Genomic DNA, 17,508 nt, shown 5'->3' on the forward strand with positions numbered 1-17,508 from the left:
CACTGTTTTTGCCACTCACCATCGCCACCGGCCGCCTCCGCCTGGCCTCCCTCATTTAGTCGACTCTTAACATCCCAGGCCTCTAAACCCGCGCAGACCCAAATTGAAAAGAGCGCCGCTGCTCAAAAGTACAGGGCAGGTCCGGGGCAGGCGTGTGGCCCCAACTCCCCTTCGCAGGAGGGGGCGCTAGTTCCCAGCGGCCAACCCTCGTCTGTGCGCCCCTGTCTTCATTGAGGCTTCCCAGCAAAGTTGGGCGAGGGAGAGGGAGGAGGCACGCATCTGTCACGCTTTCGTGAGTCCCAGGGAGAGACTCAGGGCCCAGTTAACACCCAGTGCTTCCCCTTGCCTTCTTCCTGGCAACTCTGGTTTTCGGAATGCCCTGTGGTAAACAATCCCCAGATTAGAACAGGCGCAGGAGAAGGCCCAGGCAGGATGTAATCAGTGGCTCCCTACTTCTGGCCCTAGCTTACCCAGATCCGCCAAACTTTAGAAAATAGTGTGTCCGTCAGAAAATAAATTCTTCAACCCTGAGACTGGATTTAACTCCAGTGAATGCCTGTTTGCACACCCATCTTCAGAGTCCTGAATGCCAGGTGTGAAAGGAAAAAAAAAAAAAAAAATCGAGTCCAGTCCTGCGCTGTTGGAGCAGGGAAAGAAAAGAAGATACTGGCCACAGTTCTTTAAAGTTTATTTTTACTCTTTTTAAGGGCCACACTCCTGTCCTCCAGCTGGGTAATAATGAAGCCAATGTGGCTGATTTGGGTTTTGCATCCCCCCTCCCATAGTTTCCATCACTCATCCATGAAAATTTAATGAAGCATTTAAGGTTATTACTTCCAGAGTCAATGGGCTAAAAATATTTAGCCTAATGCAGTCCTTGCAGAGCCAGTAGGTCCATGGCTGATACATACAAAGTCATCGAGAGACCCTCCCTGCCTCCACAAAATTCACGACCCATTAAACTTATTCCATAATAACAGCTTCTGTACAAATGGAGGCCCCTGCAAACAGAGGCTGTCATGCACCTCCTGAAAAGATAGCAATTTACATGGAGACAGGAAAAAAGTGTGAGGTCACTGGCAGGATGCAATCTTGGGAGAAAAGTTGGAAGAGAACTCCCAACAAGGTGGGAGGGAGGTCCCACCAGTGGGTGGTGGATACAATTCTTTCTATTTACTTCTGGGTATGACTAGCCAGCCTAATGGTGGGGCCCAGAGAAAGTGGCTCAAGTCTCTCCAACTTTTCTAAAGTTCTAGAAAGTGGCTAGAATTATTACAGAACACTTAAGATACATCAGTAGGAAGTTCAGGCTCACCAGAGAACTCTGTTAATAAAACACTTGAGTTTTCTCTTCCATACAGACAGACCTCCAGAGTCTGAACTCAATAGGAAGAAAACCAGGGGACATTGACAAATTTCCCAAGACCTCATTGAAATAGGGAAAGGGGGTGTAGGAAACCATCATGCACTTCAAACAACTGGGACAAATGTCAAACCTTAGGTGAGTGAACATAGGTGTAACTTCATCGACTCTCCCCAAAGCACTGAAGTTTCTCAATGCTTGAGACAGCTGTGAAACAGCAGAACTATTTACATACATTTTAAGGCCTTGCCTTTGAGAGCTGTGGACTTCACCCCTCTTCCATCTGGTTCTATTTTCAAATGAGGTTATGATTACAGACTTTGGGATAATACCTGACACTGAGTGGTGGAGTGATAAAAATGGAAGGCACTCTTGTAAAACTCTCTTTTCAGCCTTGGAGAATGTCCACCAGGGAAACTCAGAAAATTCCTTTTAAATCTAACAGGGGCAACAAGCTACAGCTGTTCCCAGCTCCAGGCTGAAGGAAAGTTATACAGATTCTGATGGCAAACAAGCTGTCCACCAAACACCTAATAGTCTTCAAGGTTAAACCAAATCACATCTTAAAGTACCATTTTAAGTTTTTATTCCAAACGTGTCAAGAAACAACTCACATAAATATTAGGGTATTTCTTTAATTCTCTTTTAAATAACAATATAGTTTATATTATGTGTGGCATAAAAAACAATAAACATTCTTTTATCATCTACCGTGATAAATAGCAAAGTAATAAGAACAGCAAAGATGTATGCATTGCTTATTATATTCCAGGATTCCAGGCAGCATTCTGGGTGCTCTCCATTCATTAGTGCATTTAACCTTCATGACAGTCCAGGTAGTGAAGTACTCCTCTTGTGTGTACTGTATCCTGAGTCATCTTTGATAAGTTACTTACCTCTCTGAGCTTCAAAAGTCTCAGTTCTACAGCAGTGATACCTGCTTCAGGACATTGTGCAAGCTTTAAATGGAAAAATATATTGAACATGGCTAGCACTGAATAAGTCACTCAGTAAACATTGATTCTCATTCCAGAACAATTCCAAAATATTTCACTTTAAATCAACTAGCATTTGGAGAGTCCATGTTATATATCAGGCATTGTGGGAGGCATTGGAAATAATGATGATAAATCAGAAACATATTCTGCCTTTACAGAGCCCTGAGTCAACTGAATAAAAAACATGGGCATGAGTAGCATGCATATGGACAGAAAGGAGTTTTATTGAACTTCACGTAATTCATCCCTATGCACATGATTCTTCAGACACCCAGAGGGGCAGCCTATAGAAGTACTGTTTGAGACTGATCTGCAATTGAAGGCAAAATCAAATGTCCGAAATAATAAATCCAATCAGCAATAATCACTCCTCCAAAGAAAGAGATAAAAAGTAGTTCATTTTGTGTATTATACATTATTTAAAATTCTGTTTATTCCTACAATCATTTCAAATATACCTCTCATTGGATGAAGTATAATAAAATGAATTTGTGCTGTAAGCTCTAAGGGTTTGAAACACAAATTATTCCATGGCCACTGTTTATTAAATAGTTTGTAATGCTTACACATGCCAGGAATATGCTAATATTTCTCTACACATAAAACTCTCAAATTAATAAAATTTTGAATAACATTCAGTAGGAGCACTTCTACCAGGCTTATTAGAAATATCATGTGTTCAAAGTATGCTAACACATAGAATGCACAAAATTTTCAAAGCTTAATACCAAAGGTATATAAGCTTCTCATCCTTTTCATTTAAACTCACGTTCACACTCAGATTTTATTCATTTTTTCAAAAAATATTTGCTGATTGCTTACTTTATACTAGGCACATTGGGCATTGGCTGATAAAGAAAACAAAAAGAAAAAAAAAACTTGCTCTTAAACAACTTATAGGCTCATGAAAGAAATGCACCATTGTATTGCATCACAATAAATGCTATCTAGTGATAATGCTAAGTATGGGATGCTAGGTAAGCATCAAATCTGGGCATTTAACCCAGAACAGGATGCTGAGATTTCATGAAGGAAGTGATATCATCTTGAAAGAAAACTGAATAAGCATGTGAAGCAAGGAAAGGTATTTCAGACAAAGAAAAGAGAATATACAAAACCATAGCAGAGATTGTTCTCTGGTTGTGGCTATAATTGACTCTAGGGCTTCCCGGGTGGTGCTCACAGTAAAGAATTTGCCAAGGCAGGAGAAGCAAGACCTGAGTTCTATCCCTAGGTTGAGAAGATGCCCTGGAGTAGGAAAAGGCAACCCACTCCAGTATTCTTGCCTGGACAATTCCATGGACAGAAGAGCCTGGGGGGGCCACAGTCCACAGGGTTGTAAAGAGTAGGGCGCACATGTGCACACAAACACACACACATATATTTGACTCCAGAGAAGCAACGTAGACTGCAAAGGGTCTTGTTTGCCATGTTCAGGACTTTGGAATTTCGTGTGAAAATAAAGAGGTCCAGGTTTTGTTTTGTTTTTTGTTTTTAAGCAGAAAAGAAAGTATTTTGTAAAATCTTTCATTAACCATACCTCAGATACTGTTCTTGTATGTTCTAGACATACAAGTAAAACATTCAAAACCAATGAAAAAAATGTTCTGTATGACTTCATCAAAACAGAAGTTCCCTTCTTTCATGATACTAGCCTTGCTTGATTCCAGGGAAAGATTGTGTGGCAATATTACTAAACTTGACTTTGGTTTGCAGTCGCTATAAATAGCACTCCTTTTATTTTTCCAAGGAGGGGGTGGAGAAGAGTAGCAACACTGCAATTGTATTTATGCCACCAATCTGCTCTTTTTAGCTAAATGCACAGTAGAAACAACAAGGAGAGCTAAAGTGATTGTCGAAAGTCTCTTAAGTTCCAATACAAACCCCCAATTTTTTCACTCATAAAGTAGAGCTTAAGGTGATATTAGTGCTTGAAACAGAAGTAGACTGAATGCTATAAGAAAAATGATTGAGTCTCTGATGCCTAGAGAGTATCAGAGGCAGAGAATATGCCCACCATATGATACAGCTGCCATGTATTTTGTGGCTACTGTGTTAAAGATATGACAAATATTTGTTGTTTGTCTCTTTGGGGCCATTCCTCTTTCTTCTCCTGGGAGACCATTCCCCTACCCAATATTATTTTTTTCTATTTAGTTATAGGAGAGCTGACTCTACCTGTAGCTCGAGGGATGGACAGGTGCCACACATTTCTTGGCCACAATTCAGGGATGGTCAAATGGGTGACCTCTTTACTTGTGACAGAGCAACTAGGAAGAATGTTTTCTCTCCACCGTTGGACTGGACACTGGAAAGTCTGTAGCCGCAGAAACCCATTTCATAAGAGAAGCCTTTGGAGAATGAAACTGCACCAGAAGAATACAGGAGTAAAAGATGGGAAAATAGAGCTTTATGAGGGCATTGTTGAAGGGCTTTGGTTTAGTCATGCCTCAGCCCAACTAACACATCCCCCTCCAGATTTTTCAGTTATATGAGCCAAAATATTCCCTCTATTACTTAGGCCAGTTTGAGTTGTTTTTTTTTCGTTTATTTTTCACTTTTGAGCCAAAGAATAATTTCTAATATACCAAGAACTTAATTATGAACTTTCTAAGTTATCCTTTTTAATATCAATAATAAAAGAACCCCTAAAAACTATCTGTGCATATTTACACCTGACCTTCTTCTAAGAAGAACATGAACTCACATTCTATAGGTCAGAAATAAACTCAGAGAGGATAAATACCTTATCCAAAGTTATACAGCCAGTCAGACAGCTGGAAAACGAAAAAAAGTAGATGCCATTTATGACAGCACCTCACAAAATACTTAGGAGTAGATTGAATAAAAGTTGCACAAGTTTTCTCCACCAAAACTTACAAAATGTTGATGAAAACAATTACAGGCGACCCAAATACATGGAGCGGCACGCCACGCTCACGATTTGGGAAGCTCAGTGTTGATGTCAACTTTTCCCCAAGTTGAACTGTAAACTTAGCACAATTGCAATAGAAATCTCAGCATATTTTTTCAAGAAATTGATTAATACTAAAATGTATATGGAAATGCAAAGGGACTTACAATAACTATAATAATCTAATAAAGAAGAGCAAAATTAGAGAGCTTATTCTATCTGACTTCAAGACTTACTATAAAGCTATGATAGTCAAAACAGTATGATACTGGCATTAAGGTTAGATAAGTTGATCAGTGGAACAGAATAGAGAATCAGAAATAAACCAACATATAGGCCATCAATTGACTTTTTTTTTATATATACAAAGGTGCGACTGTTACTCATTAAGGAAAGAAAAGTCTTTAAAACATGGTATTAGAACAACTGTTTAAACATATGGGGAAAAAATTAACCTCGAAACCCTCCTCATACCATACATAGACCAAAATATAATTGCTAAAATGGTAAAAGTTCTAAAGGAGAACATTACAGAGTATCATCATGATGTGGAGGGATGCACAGATTTCCTAGAGAGGATAGAAAATCACTGAACATAAATGAAAAAAAAATCAATTGAACCTTATCAAAGTTTAAAACATGTGCTGATCAAAAGACAACATTTAAGAAAATGAATGGTAAACTATAAACCTGGAGAAAATATTCACAAAACATATATCTGACAAAGGACTTAAATCCAGAAAATATGACTATTCTTATTTAGCAGTAAAAAGACAGCCTAGTTAAAATGAACAGAATACTTGAACAGACACTTTACAGACTGAGATAAACTGAATAGCCAATAGGCATATGTAAAGACGCATGAGGAGAAGGGGACAATATAAGATGAGATGGTTGGATTGCATCACTGATTGGATGGACATGAGTTTGAGTAAGCTCCAGGAATGGGTGATAGACAGGGAAGCCTGACATGCTGCAGTCCATGGGGTCACAAAGAGTCAGACATGACTGAGCGACTGAACTGAACAGAAAGATGTACATCATTAATCATAAGGAATGGTATCACAATTTTGAAAAACTGCCTGGCACTTTTTTAAAAATCAAATTAAGGGTACATCTGTGCTTCCCAGGTGGCTTAATGGTAAAAATATCTACCTGCCAATTCAGGAGACATGGGGTCAAGCCTTGGGTTGGGAAGATCCCTTGGAGAAGGAAATAGCAACCCACTCCAGTATTCTTGTCTGGGAAATCCCATGGATAGAGGAGCCTGGCAGGCTAGACTCCACAGAGTCTCAAAAGAGTTGGACAGGACTTAGTGATTAAACAACAAACAATAAGTCTACATTTACTCTGGGAACTTGTAGGCATCTACTCATATACCCCAGAGAAATAAAACATGTATATACACACACACACAAACATATATACTAGAAAGTTTATAGCAGCATTTTTTTTCATAATAGCTCAAACTGAAGACAACACATATCTTTTTCCACAGTAGAATGAGTAAACAAACTATAGACTATCCATACAGTAGAACACTACTAAGCAAGAAACAAAAGAAACTATCGCTAGGTACAGCAACATGGATAAATGGTTTTTAAAGAATTGAATAAAACGAACCAGATTCAAAGAAGGACATTACTATTATTCCATCTATATGAGGATCAAAAACAGGAAAATAAATGTATGATAAGAAAAATTATGATATGATAAGAAAAACAAATATTGTTTATTAATGCATATATGTGGAATCTAGAAAAATGGTAGAGATGATCTTATTTGCAAAACAGAAATAGAGACACAGACTTAGAGAATAAATGTATGGACACCACGGGGAAAGGGAGGATGAGATGAATTGGGAGATGGGGATTGACATATATACACTATGGATACTGTGTATAAAATACATCACTAGTGAGAAACTACAGTATAGCTCAGGGAACCCTACTGAGTGCTCTGTGGCGACCTAAATGGGAAGAAAATCCAAAAGAGAGGGGATATACATATACATATAGCTGATTTGCTTTGCTATAAGGTAGAAACTAAACAACATTGTAAAGCAACTATATTCCGATAAAAATTTTTTAAAAAACTAAATTAGTCAGTGTTTAATTATTTTCAATGGTTTGATCTTTAAAAAATAAGTAAATACCATCATTTATAAAATTAAAAAAAAATAAAATTAGGCCTCTGTGGAGGGAAATTGCCTGGAAAGGGGCAAAAGGTGCTTTCTGGGATAATGGAATATACTATATCTTTAATGTGGAGTTGTTTTACATAAGCAAATACATTTTTTGAAACTGATCCAGCTACTCTAATGATCTATGTATTTCAATATATGTCTATTTTATCTTAATTTAAACAATTTTAAAACGAGCAGTCACAGAGAAAGTGGAGCAGCCAGTCAGACTCCATATCTTTATGGGAACCCCGTTACTGAAAACAACATTCAAAAAACTAAGATCATGGCATCTAATATCATCACTTCATGGCAAAAGGATGGGGGAAAAATGTAAACAGTGGCAGATTTTATTTTCTTTGGCTCAAAAATCACTATGTATGGTGACCCCAGCCATGAAATTAAAAGACACTTGTTCCTTGGAAGAAAAGCTATGACAAACCTAGACAGCATATTAAAAAGCAGAGAAATCACATTGCCAACAAAAGTCCACATAGTCAAAGCTAGGTTTTTCCAGTAGTCATGTATGGATGTGAAAATTGGACGATACAGAAGGTTGAGCACCAAAGAACTGATGCTTTCAAACTGGTGCTGCAGAAAACTCTTAAGAGTGCCTTGGATAGCACGGAGATCAATCCAGTCAATCCTAAAGGAAATCAGTTCTGAATAATCATTGGAAGGGCTGCTTCTGAAGCTGAAGCTCCAGTACTCTGGCCACTTGAAGAAGAGAACTGACTCCTTGGAAAAGCCCCTGATGCTGGAAAAAACTGAAGGCAGGAGAAGAGGGAGAAAGAGGATGAGATGGTTGGATGGCATCACTGACTCAATGGACATGAGTTTGAACAAACTCCAGGAGAGGGTGAATGACAGGGAACACTGGTGTGCTGCAGTCTAGGGGGTCACAAAGAGTCAGACACAACTTAGCAATTGAACAATAACATTACGATGGCCTGACACAGATGTTCATGCTAATGCTTCAAATCATGAATAAAATGTTCTGCTCTCAACATAAAAAGAGTGCTGTATGTTGTGCATAGCCCTGCCAAAGCAATGAGTGTTTTTTCTTTTAAAAAAGCATCTTTTAAAGTACATTAATAGAAGGATAGTTAGGCCAAAATGGAGCATCTTTCACAAAATGAAAGCACTGACCAGTGATGATGTGCGTGTCATCAGAGACAAAGAATTTCCTAGCACAGGAGTTAATCAAATATAGGTTGGCTGATAGCTTGGCAGGAATTCGATGGAGAAATTCAACCTGAAGATGGAGGAAGTGAAGGGGAGAAAGAACTCTTAAGCAATAAGACCTTTAAATTCTCCTTCTAAACCCTGATATTCAATGATGCCTTGAAGAGTTCTTGTCAAAAACCATAGTCATACTTCAAATGATTCTCTCCTCTCCTGTCCCAAAAAGCCAATAAGAGGCTATAACTCTATACCAGAAGATATAAGCTTCAAGGTTGAATGTGTATGAAAACCTCACAAGGGAAAAGTTGCCACTCTTTCCTGGAAACATACTGATGCAAATCACACTTTATAAAATATTTTTTTAAATAAAAAAGAATGTAATTGCTCATTGAATTGTAATATGAATGCAAATTAACTTACTGTAATTATACTGTGCAATTTTCTACTTTAAAAACTTAGAAAATGGAAGAGACCTGATAAGTAATTTGAACTTAATTCTTCATTGTGTTCCTTCATTATGCAATGGTTACCATAAGCAATTTGCTCTGTTTTAATGTAAAATGTTTTTAGTTCATACCTTTACATTGGCAGAACTCAAATGAGACCATTTAGTAGATATAGATACTTATTTTTCCCCTCTACAAGTGCCTTGTAGAAATAATGAAGATTAAAATTAATACAACACAAGGGAATTTGTCAAAGATTCATCATATATTTTCATTTTGGAACCTTTAGCACATTAAGTGTCTCTATCCTAAGCCCTCAATGTGTTTTAAGTAATCAGGGAATTCCTAACCAAATAGCATTCCGATGATCAGCATTCATGCTTCAATGGCAAGACTTTGGCATAGAGGTAAAGAAATTGCGTGCTAGTCCCAGCTCTGCCACTAATTAATTGTATGACCTTCTCTATTCAGGCCTTCATTTCGCTCATATGTAAATTAAAAGGTTGGGCTAGGTGATTTCCAGCTTCCGTCCCAGCCTTTACAGTCTGAAATTGCTCTGCACTCACTCTTTGCTTTGCATTGTTTAAGCAACATGAGTGACAGTAAATGAATTTCTTATTTAGAATTAATGACCATCTGAATGAACCGAAAGCCCTCTCGTTCAGGCATTCACTGCTAAAGAATGTGTAACAAAAAGATTATCTGTGATGATGCAAATGTAAAAAATAATAATTACCCGTCTTCATGCTAATAATAATTTGCATGTGTAGTTCCCTCAATGCGGATCCTGTTAAAGGCAAGGCAAAGACACAGAGAGCTGGGGATCTCATTAAGTAGCAGCACAGTGTAGTGGAAAGAGAATGGGTAAGGCTTGGAATCACAAGACTTGGTTGGGTCTGGTGTTTCCTGTGGCTAATAACCAGAGGAAATTCATCAGCCTAAGGAATGTTATCTCTTAGATTGGATGTTCTTAGTTACTCTCCTAGAAATTGTAAAAATTAAATGCATAATGAATGGAAAGGCATTTGGTCACCTGGATCAGTAAATGTCTCATTTCATCTCCTCAATAACTCTGTGAAGTAGGTGCTACTACTTTCTCATTTTTCACCCCTCCTCCCCATCCCACCCCAAGAAAAAAACAGAAGGTAAGAGAACTTTGGTCGATAAAGAAGGCTGAACACGGAAGAATTGATGCTTTTGAATTGAGCAGCTGGAGAAGACTCTTGAGAGTTCCTTGGACTGCGAGGAGATCAAATCAGTCAATCCTAAAGGGAATCAATGCTGAATATTCACTGGAAGGACTCTTGCTAAAGCTGAAGCTCCAATACATTGGCCACCTGATGCGAAGAGCTGACTCATTGGGAAAGACTGATGCTGGGAAAAGTTGAAGGCAGGAGGAGAAGGGGACAGCAGGGGATGGGATGGTTAGATCGCATCACCAACACAATGGACATGAGTTTGAGCAAACTCTGGGTGACAGTGGAGGACAGAGGAGCCGGGCATGCTACAGTCCATGGGGTCACAGAGTCAGACACTACTTAGCAACTGAACAACAGCAAGAGTTTACAAACTTGCTCAGGATCACAAGACACTTGTCTGCCCTGTCTTTCCAGAGGGGATAGTAGCATTCTTCCACTTCTGAAGTCACATAATAACATATAAGATTTTTTTTTTCTCTCCATGTATATAACCTTCCAAAAAAGGGGGAACTATTTCATCTTTGCACAACTAACAGGACTATAAATGTCCACTCTTCAGCTACAAAACAACAATAAAAGTACCTATATTTCTCTAAAGAATATTATTTAAGCCCCTCTTTAGCAGTCATCCCACCCACACCCACTCCCTTTCTTCCTTCCTAAAACCCTCACTTCCCATTTGGAGAAGAACATGATTTCTCAGAAGCTGACAATATCTACAGCTCTGGATTAGAACACAGGACCCAAGCTAAGCCAGTAAATACTCTTCATCACACTCCATCCCCTTGTCCAGACTAATTGATTCAGGGACTAGCAGAAAACTTAACCTTGTTCATGCAGACTTCTGCTAGAAATACTGAGACAAAAAGAGCCAGAAAGCAACAGTGTGGATGCCTCAAGGGAACAGCCCTAATGATAAAGTTGGACCCAAAGAGGTCAAAGCAGAGAGAGCAAAAGAAATCCCATCCTGCCCCATCATGGCATATCTTCTTAAAGCCAACATTACCTGAACAATACCATGCGGCAACATATCCTTTTTATTGTATCAGCCAGCATCATTTGCAGTTTTCATTACTTTCCACCGAAACCATGTCATCAACTCAATGAAGAGGTATTAAATATGTAATGAAGCCATGAATGAGAACTTGTAAAAAGCTGCACAGTCATAAAGTTTAATAATGGTGATTATGACAACAATGAAAATGATGATGGAAGTAAAAAAGGAAATGAGTGCCTTTCAACAAATATGGCGCCAAAATTTCATGTAGAACAAAAGCTTCTCTCCATGATTCAAAAAAATAGTTCATTCCTCTATGTCCCCATAATTCATCTTAAAATATTCTGGTAGCATATATTTATATCCCTGATCAAACCACAACCGACGATGGATCTTTTCCTGACCACAACTTCTATATGTCTACCACCATCACTTTGCTCATGCTATGCCCTCCTCCAGGATTACTCCATCCCATTCTCATTTATTGAAACCCTTCCCCATCTGCAGGATCTTTTTAAATGAAGCTCCTCCACCCATCCCCAGTCATTCTCTTTTCACTCCCTTTATATGTTGTGCCTACTTATAATCCTGATCCCTGCCATGTGTTGGAGCCATTTTCCACACGTCTGGATCCCCCGTAGAGACTGTAATCTCTTGGAGTAGATGCTAAGCTCCTTCTAAATGGCACAGAGAAAAAGATATATGTAACATCTGTCACTGCACTAATGTTGAAGGTGATTCAGTTGATGTGGTTGTAATTCCACCACTGAGAAGTCATCAATCAAAACATATAAGGAGGACCTATGAAGAGATGAGAATGCCTTATAATTAAGAATGCTTAGATCACAGTCTAACTGGGAATTGTGAAGGAAGACAGGAGAATGGATGACCAAAGAAGGAAGGAAGTGGGGAGGGAGGAAGAAAGGAGCAGGGAGGGAGAGATAGGGGGAGGGTAGGATGGAGGGAAAGAGGGAGCTCGAGGGAGGGAGGGAAGGGACTGAGGGGAAATGAGAGGGAGGGAGGAAGGAAGAACGAAAGAGAGGAAGGAAGGAGTATGGTTTGTGGAATGTTGTCAAAGGGTGCCAAGGCAAAGTTCTCCATGGCTTTTGTCTGCCTTCCTATGCCTTAGGGAGAAAAAAGTACCTTCAGAGGCTCCTGTTACCCATGACTATTCTCTAAATACAGAGTGTCTTCTATATGTGTCCCGGGTAGCAATTTTCTTGTATATTTATAAATATAGAATAAAATATGAATAGTGATTAAGATCATATAATTTTAAACTAGACCTTCCTTTCTAATATTAGTTCTGATACAACAAGGATTTGAATTTGGGTGCATTCTTTAACTCTCACTTGCACTTATCTCTCCTGTAAAATGGGGATAATGATCGATGAGTCTAGTATTTATTTTAATTATTAAATAATGTTTGTAAACCTTTGTCATTCTACCTAGTATATGGTAAGAAACTTAATAAATCAGTGGTTATCAGTAGTAGAGGTTGCAGTAGAAAGAATTAATTTGCATATGGCTCTTTTTTTTTTTTTCACTCAGTCATCTCTAGAAAAGTGACCCTTGGGATAAGCACCCATATTCCAGAGTACAGCCATGAAAAACTTTGGTAACACTACTGCCAATCCTGGTATTCAGTCCCTTAAAAATGCCCCTAGTCATGCTAAGCACAATAAGCTAAGTAAAATTAAGACATTTGTTGTTGGTGTTCAGTCCCTCCCTCTTGTCCGACTCGTTGCAACTCCGTGGACTACAGCACGCCCAGCCTCCCTGTCCATCACCAGCTCCAGGAGTTTACTCAAACCCACGTCCATCGAGTCAGTGATACCATCCCACCATCTTATCCTCTGGCACCCCGTTCTCCTCCTGCCTTCAGTCTTTCCCAGTTATCAGGGTCTTTTCCAATGGTTGTCAGCTCTTTGCATCAGGTGGCCAAAGTATTGGTATATATATATTTTTTTATTTGAGTGAGCTTCTTTTCTCAAAAACCAATAATCGTTGACCCTAAAATTCCCCATATTTGCAAACGTTTACTTGGGCAGTATATGAAAGCACATCAAAGTTATCCTTATTAAAAAAAATGTCACTCTCAGGCTCTTGCATTCCCATACATTTTCCTGCATGCGAGATAAAGGGTAGAAATACAGCTGGCATGCCCAGAAGTGTCAGTGACCCTGGGTCTTACTCTGCAGAATAGTGCCACCCTGTGATTGTAATTTGCCATGTGTGTATCAGTGGAAACTATTTTGGAAACTATTGATACAGGTGAATGGAACTATCAAAAGGCTTTGAACACTTGAGGGAAAGGGTCAAATTTATGGTGTAAACACATTATGCTGATAGCAGAAAGAAGGTTGTATGATGTATCCAACCCACCCTGACCTCAGGTATTTCCTTCCACTCCATCCCCTACTTTTTGCTGCATCACACCACTACCTGACTACTACTACTCATGTACGCTAAGAATAAAAGAGCCTGAAATTTTGGCTATTCACTTAAAAACTAAACAAGTCTATCATGGGCACATGGTGTTACTTCCAGAAGAAAGTTCACATTTCCTGCCAAATTCTGAAAAGTGACACTTAGTCATTGGGCATCTTCCATATCTGAGCTTCCCTGGTGTCTCAGTTGGTAAAGAATCTGCCTGCATTGCAGGAGGTCCTGGTTCAACCCCTGAGTTGAGAAGATCCCTGGAGAAGGAAATGGCAACCCAGTCCAGTATTCTTGCTTGGGAAATCCCATGGACAGAGGAGCATGGCAGTCTATAGTCCATAGCGTCACAAGAATCAGACACAAGTTGGGGACTAAACCATCAACCAACCGTATCTGGATTAAATAAATCAAAAGCTATGACCAACCTAGAAAGCATATTAAAAAGCAGACATTACTTTGCCAACAAGGGTCTGCCTAGTCAAAGCTATGGTTTTTCCAGTACTCATGTATGGATGTGAGAGTTGGACCATAAAGAAAGCTGAGCGCTGAAGAACTGATGCTTTTGAACTATGGTGCTGGAGAAGACTCTTGAGAGTTCCTTGAACTGCAAGGAGATCAAACCAGTCAATCCTAAAGGAAATTATTCCTGAATATTCATTGGAAGGACCGAAGCTGAAGCTCCAATACTTTGGCCACCTGATGCAAAGAACTGACTCCTTAGAAAAGACCCTGATGCAGGGAATGATTGAAGGCAGGAGGAGAAGGGGACAACGGAGGATGAGATGGTTGGATGACATCACCAGCTCGATGGACATGGGTTTGAGCAAGCTCCGGGAGTTGGTGAAGGACATAGAAGCCTTGCAGTCCATGGGGTCTCAAAGAGTCAGACACGACTGAGTGACTGAACTGAACTGAATGATTACTCAGTTTAGGAACTTTGTGAGTCTGTAGTTGTTGGTTGAATGACATTGTCTGAGATGGTCACACTCAGTTTGAACAGTTTTATGATAGGAAGGCCAGGTCACAAGAAGAATCAAGATACTACTGTGCCCAAAGGACAACGATAAACATTAAAAAGAGATGCTGTTGGGAACACAAACATTCGCTTGCCTGCTTCCTCCAAGGGATCCTCCCTGCTCCCTGAACATACCATGCACCTTCATGTCTCTGGATATTTTTCCTCACACTCCTCCTCTGTAAGAAATGCTCTTCTCCACCACTTTACTTAACGAACATTCTTTGAGACCTTTGGCATTCTATCCACTACCAACCCCAACTCCTAATCTGAGTGTCAAGACTGCAAAAATTCTTTCCAAATTTTGGAAAGTGCCTGCCCCCTCCAGGCACTATCAGAAGTTCTCTCTGTATTATTTAATCACCTTATGAATCCCTCTATTATGGTCATTTGTTTAGTGCCTGTTCCTCCAAAAGACTGAAAGCCATCCTCAAAGCTTCCCCCTGCCTCATTTCTCTATAGCCAGTCTTTCTCCAAACCATGTCAACTCTACCTGCAAAGTGTAACTCGAATCCTTTCACTTCCCTCTTCTCTCTCTCCTGCTATTACCCTGGATCAAGCTTTAGCTACCTCTTACTTAGAATTTCCTTTTCTTCTGCTTTCAACCTTGTTTCCCAAGAACACAAGTTCCAAATATTAGCTGCAGTAACATTTAGAAAACCACTTCAAATCCTCCTGTTTAGAATACATCACTGGTTCCTCATTGTATTTAGTTTTCCATAAGTCCTAATAATGGCTCTCAAGTCCCTCCCTGACGTGACCCAGTCTCACCTCACTCCACTCTCCTCTGCTCAGTACACTCCAGCCACAATGACCTTCATTCATTTCACTTCATTCACAAATCCCCATCTCAAGGCCTTTGCAAATAATGTTCTGTTTGTTGGAATAGTCTCTCCCAACCTCTCTAACAGCCTCTCCCCATGCCATTAATGACATAGTCATTAATTTAGGTCAGCTTAAATGTCACTTGTTCAGAGGTCTGACTTGACCTCTATCCTTAATGATGTTCCCTTGTTAAAATCTTTCAAAGCACCCTGTAACTTCCCTTCATATACCTAATTACAATTTATAACTATTATTTATAACTATAATATATGTTTTATAATTATGTCCTGACTTAATGTCTATTTCCCCAAGTAAACTATAAACTCCATGAGGGCAAAGAAATTTTTTTTTTGCTTGTTGTTTTTATGTGTGTTTGGTCACTGTAGTAAATCCCACAGTGGCTCCTGAAAATATATGTCCACATCCTAATCCCAGGAATCTGTGAATGTGACCTTACATGTATGCTCAGTCTCTTCAGTCATGTCTGACTCTGTGCAATCCTATGGACTGTAACCTGCCAGGCTCCTCTCTCCATGGGATTCTCCAGGCAAGAATACTGGAGTGGGTTGCTGTGCCCTCCTTCAGGGAATCTTCCCAATCCAGGGATCAAAACTGCGTGTTACATCTAACCTACATTAGCAGGCAAGTTCTTTACCACTATTGCCACATGGGAAGCCCGAATATGACCTTATCTGGAAAGAATTTTTGCAGTCTTGACACTCAGATTAGGATCTTGAGATGAGAAGACAATCCTGGATTATACAAATGGGTCCTAAATCCAAATACAAGTGTCCTTATAAGACACACATAGAGAAGAGACAGTGATGAGGAGGAGGCAGTGTGACAACATAGGCAGAGACTAGAATGATGTGGCCACAAGCCAAGGAATGCCTGCAGCCACAGGAGACTGGAAGAAGTAAGGAACAGATACTTCCCTAAGTATACAGCTGATTTTGCACTTCAGGCCTCCTGAACTATGAGAAAATAAATATCCATTGTTTTAAGTCACCACGTTTGTGGTAATTTGTTACAGCTACTCTGGGAGTCTAATAAAGTAAGTTATGTATTCCTAATGCTGAGCAGTAACTATGTGTTGGATGAATGAACAGATGAGCATTCATTGAACAAACGTCATATACATTCATCATTATATACCAGAACTTGCCACGATAAACAGAACACAGTAAGTGTTCAAAAGGACATGAGTTTGAGCAAGCTCTGGGAGTTGGTAATGGACAGGGAAGCCTGGCGTGCTGCAGTCCATGGGGTCGCAAAGAGTCAGACGTGACTGAGTGACTGAACTGAACTGAACTGAAATGTTCAAATTATTTATTATATTTTATCAAGTTGGATCTTATTTTGTAGACAAATAGGCATATAATATATTTTAGAGCTTAAATATGAAAAAGAAATTTAAATATAAAGCTTAGGCAAATTATTCAAACAATACAGTTGAGAAAGGCTATCTGACCTACCCGTGGCCACACAGCAGGCTCAGGGGCAGGAAATTGCAGTTATTTGTATAATTCACATACCAACAACTACTAGAGCATCTTCCCTAAGTACAACTACATCATTCTCATTAAAATACTTTTCTATGTTGTTAGATAGAAATGCTAGCATTCATTGTCATTAAGCTAGTTAGTGTGTGTAGATCCACACTGAAATTGAAATAAATATTGAAATAAAATCCAAGAACGGTAAGTTAAAAAAATTTTATCCCCATTCGAATTCCAAGGAATCCAGGAGGGAATATCAACACTAGGTAGACATTTATTATTACATTTTACTTGATTTGATTATGATTTCATTTGTTGTTGTTCAGTAGCCAAGTCATGCCCAACTCTTCGCAACTGCATGGCCTACAGCATGCCAGGTTTCCCTGACCCTCACCATCTCCTGGAATTTGCCCAAGTTCGTGACCCAGTGATGTCATCCAACC

General features: G+C 39.4%; 1 protein-coding gene across 26 annotated transcripts in view; it reads right to left on the reverse strand.

Moving 5' to 3' along the window:
- The window catches only part of DAB1 (DAB adaptor protein 1), a 1,332,660-nt gene that overhangs the window by 462,024 nt on the left and 853,128 nt on the right, over nucleotides 1-17,508 (reverse strand). The window contains exon 1 of one of the 26 annotated variants that reach the window (XR_015160072.1): nucleotides 20-872. The exons of the other annotated variants lie outside the window; for them this stretch is intronic. The gene's annotated coding sequence lies outside the window, so the exon portion shown is untranslated. Of the gene's footprint in view, nucleotides 1-19; nucleotides 873-17,508 lie in introns of those variants that run through there. 26 annotated transcript variants of the gene reach the window in all.

Source organism: Bos grunniens, chromosome 3 (assembly GCF_055505025.1).
Source record: "Bos grunniens cultivar Pamir isolate PY7600 chromosome 3, Bosgru_T2T1.0, whole genome shotgun sequence".
NCBI classification, from domain to species: domain Eukaryota; kingdom Metazoa; phylum Chordata; class Mammalia; order Artiodactyla; family Bovidae; genus Bos; species Bos grunniens.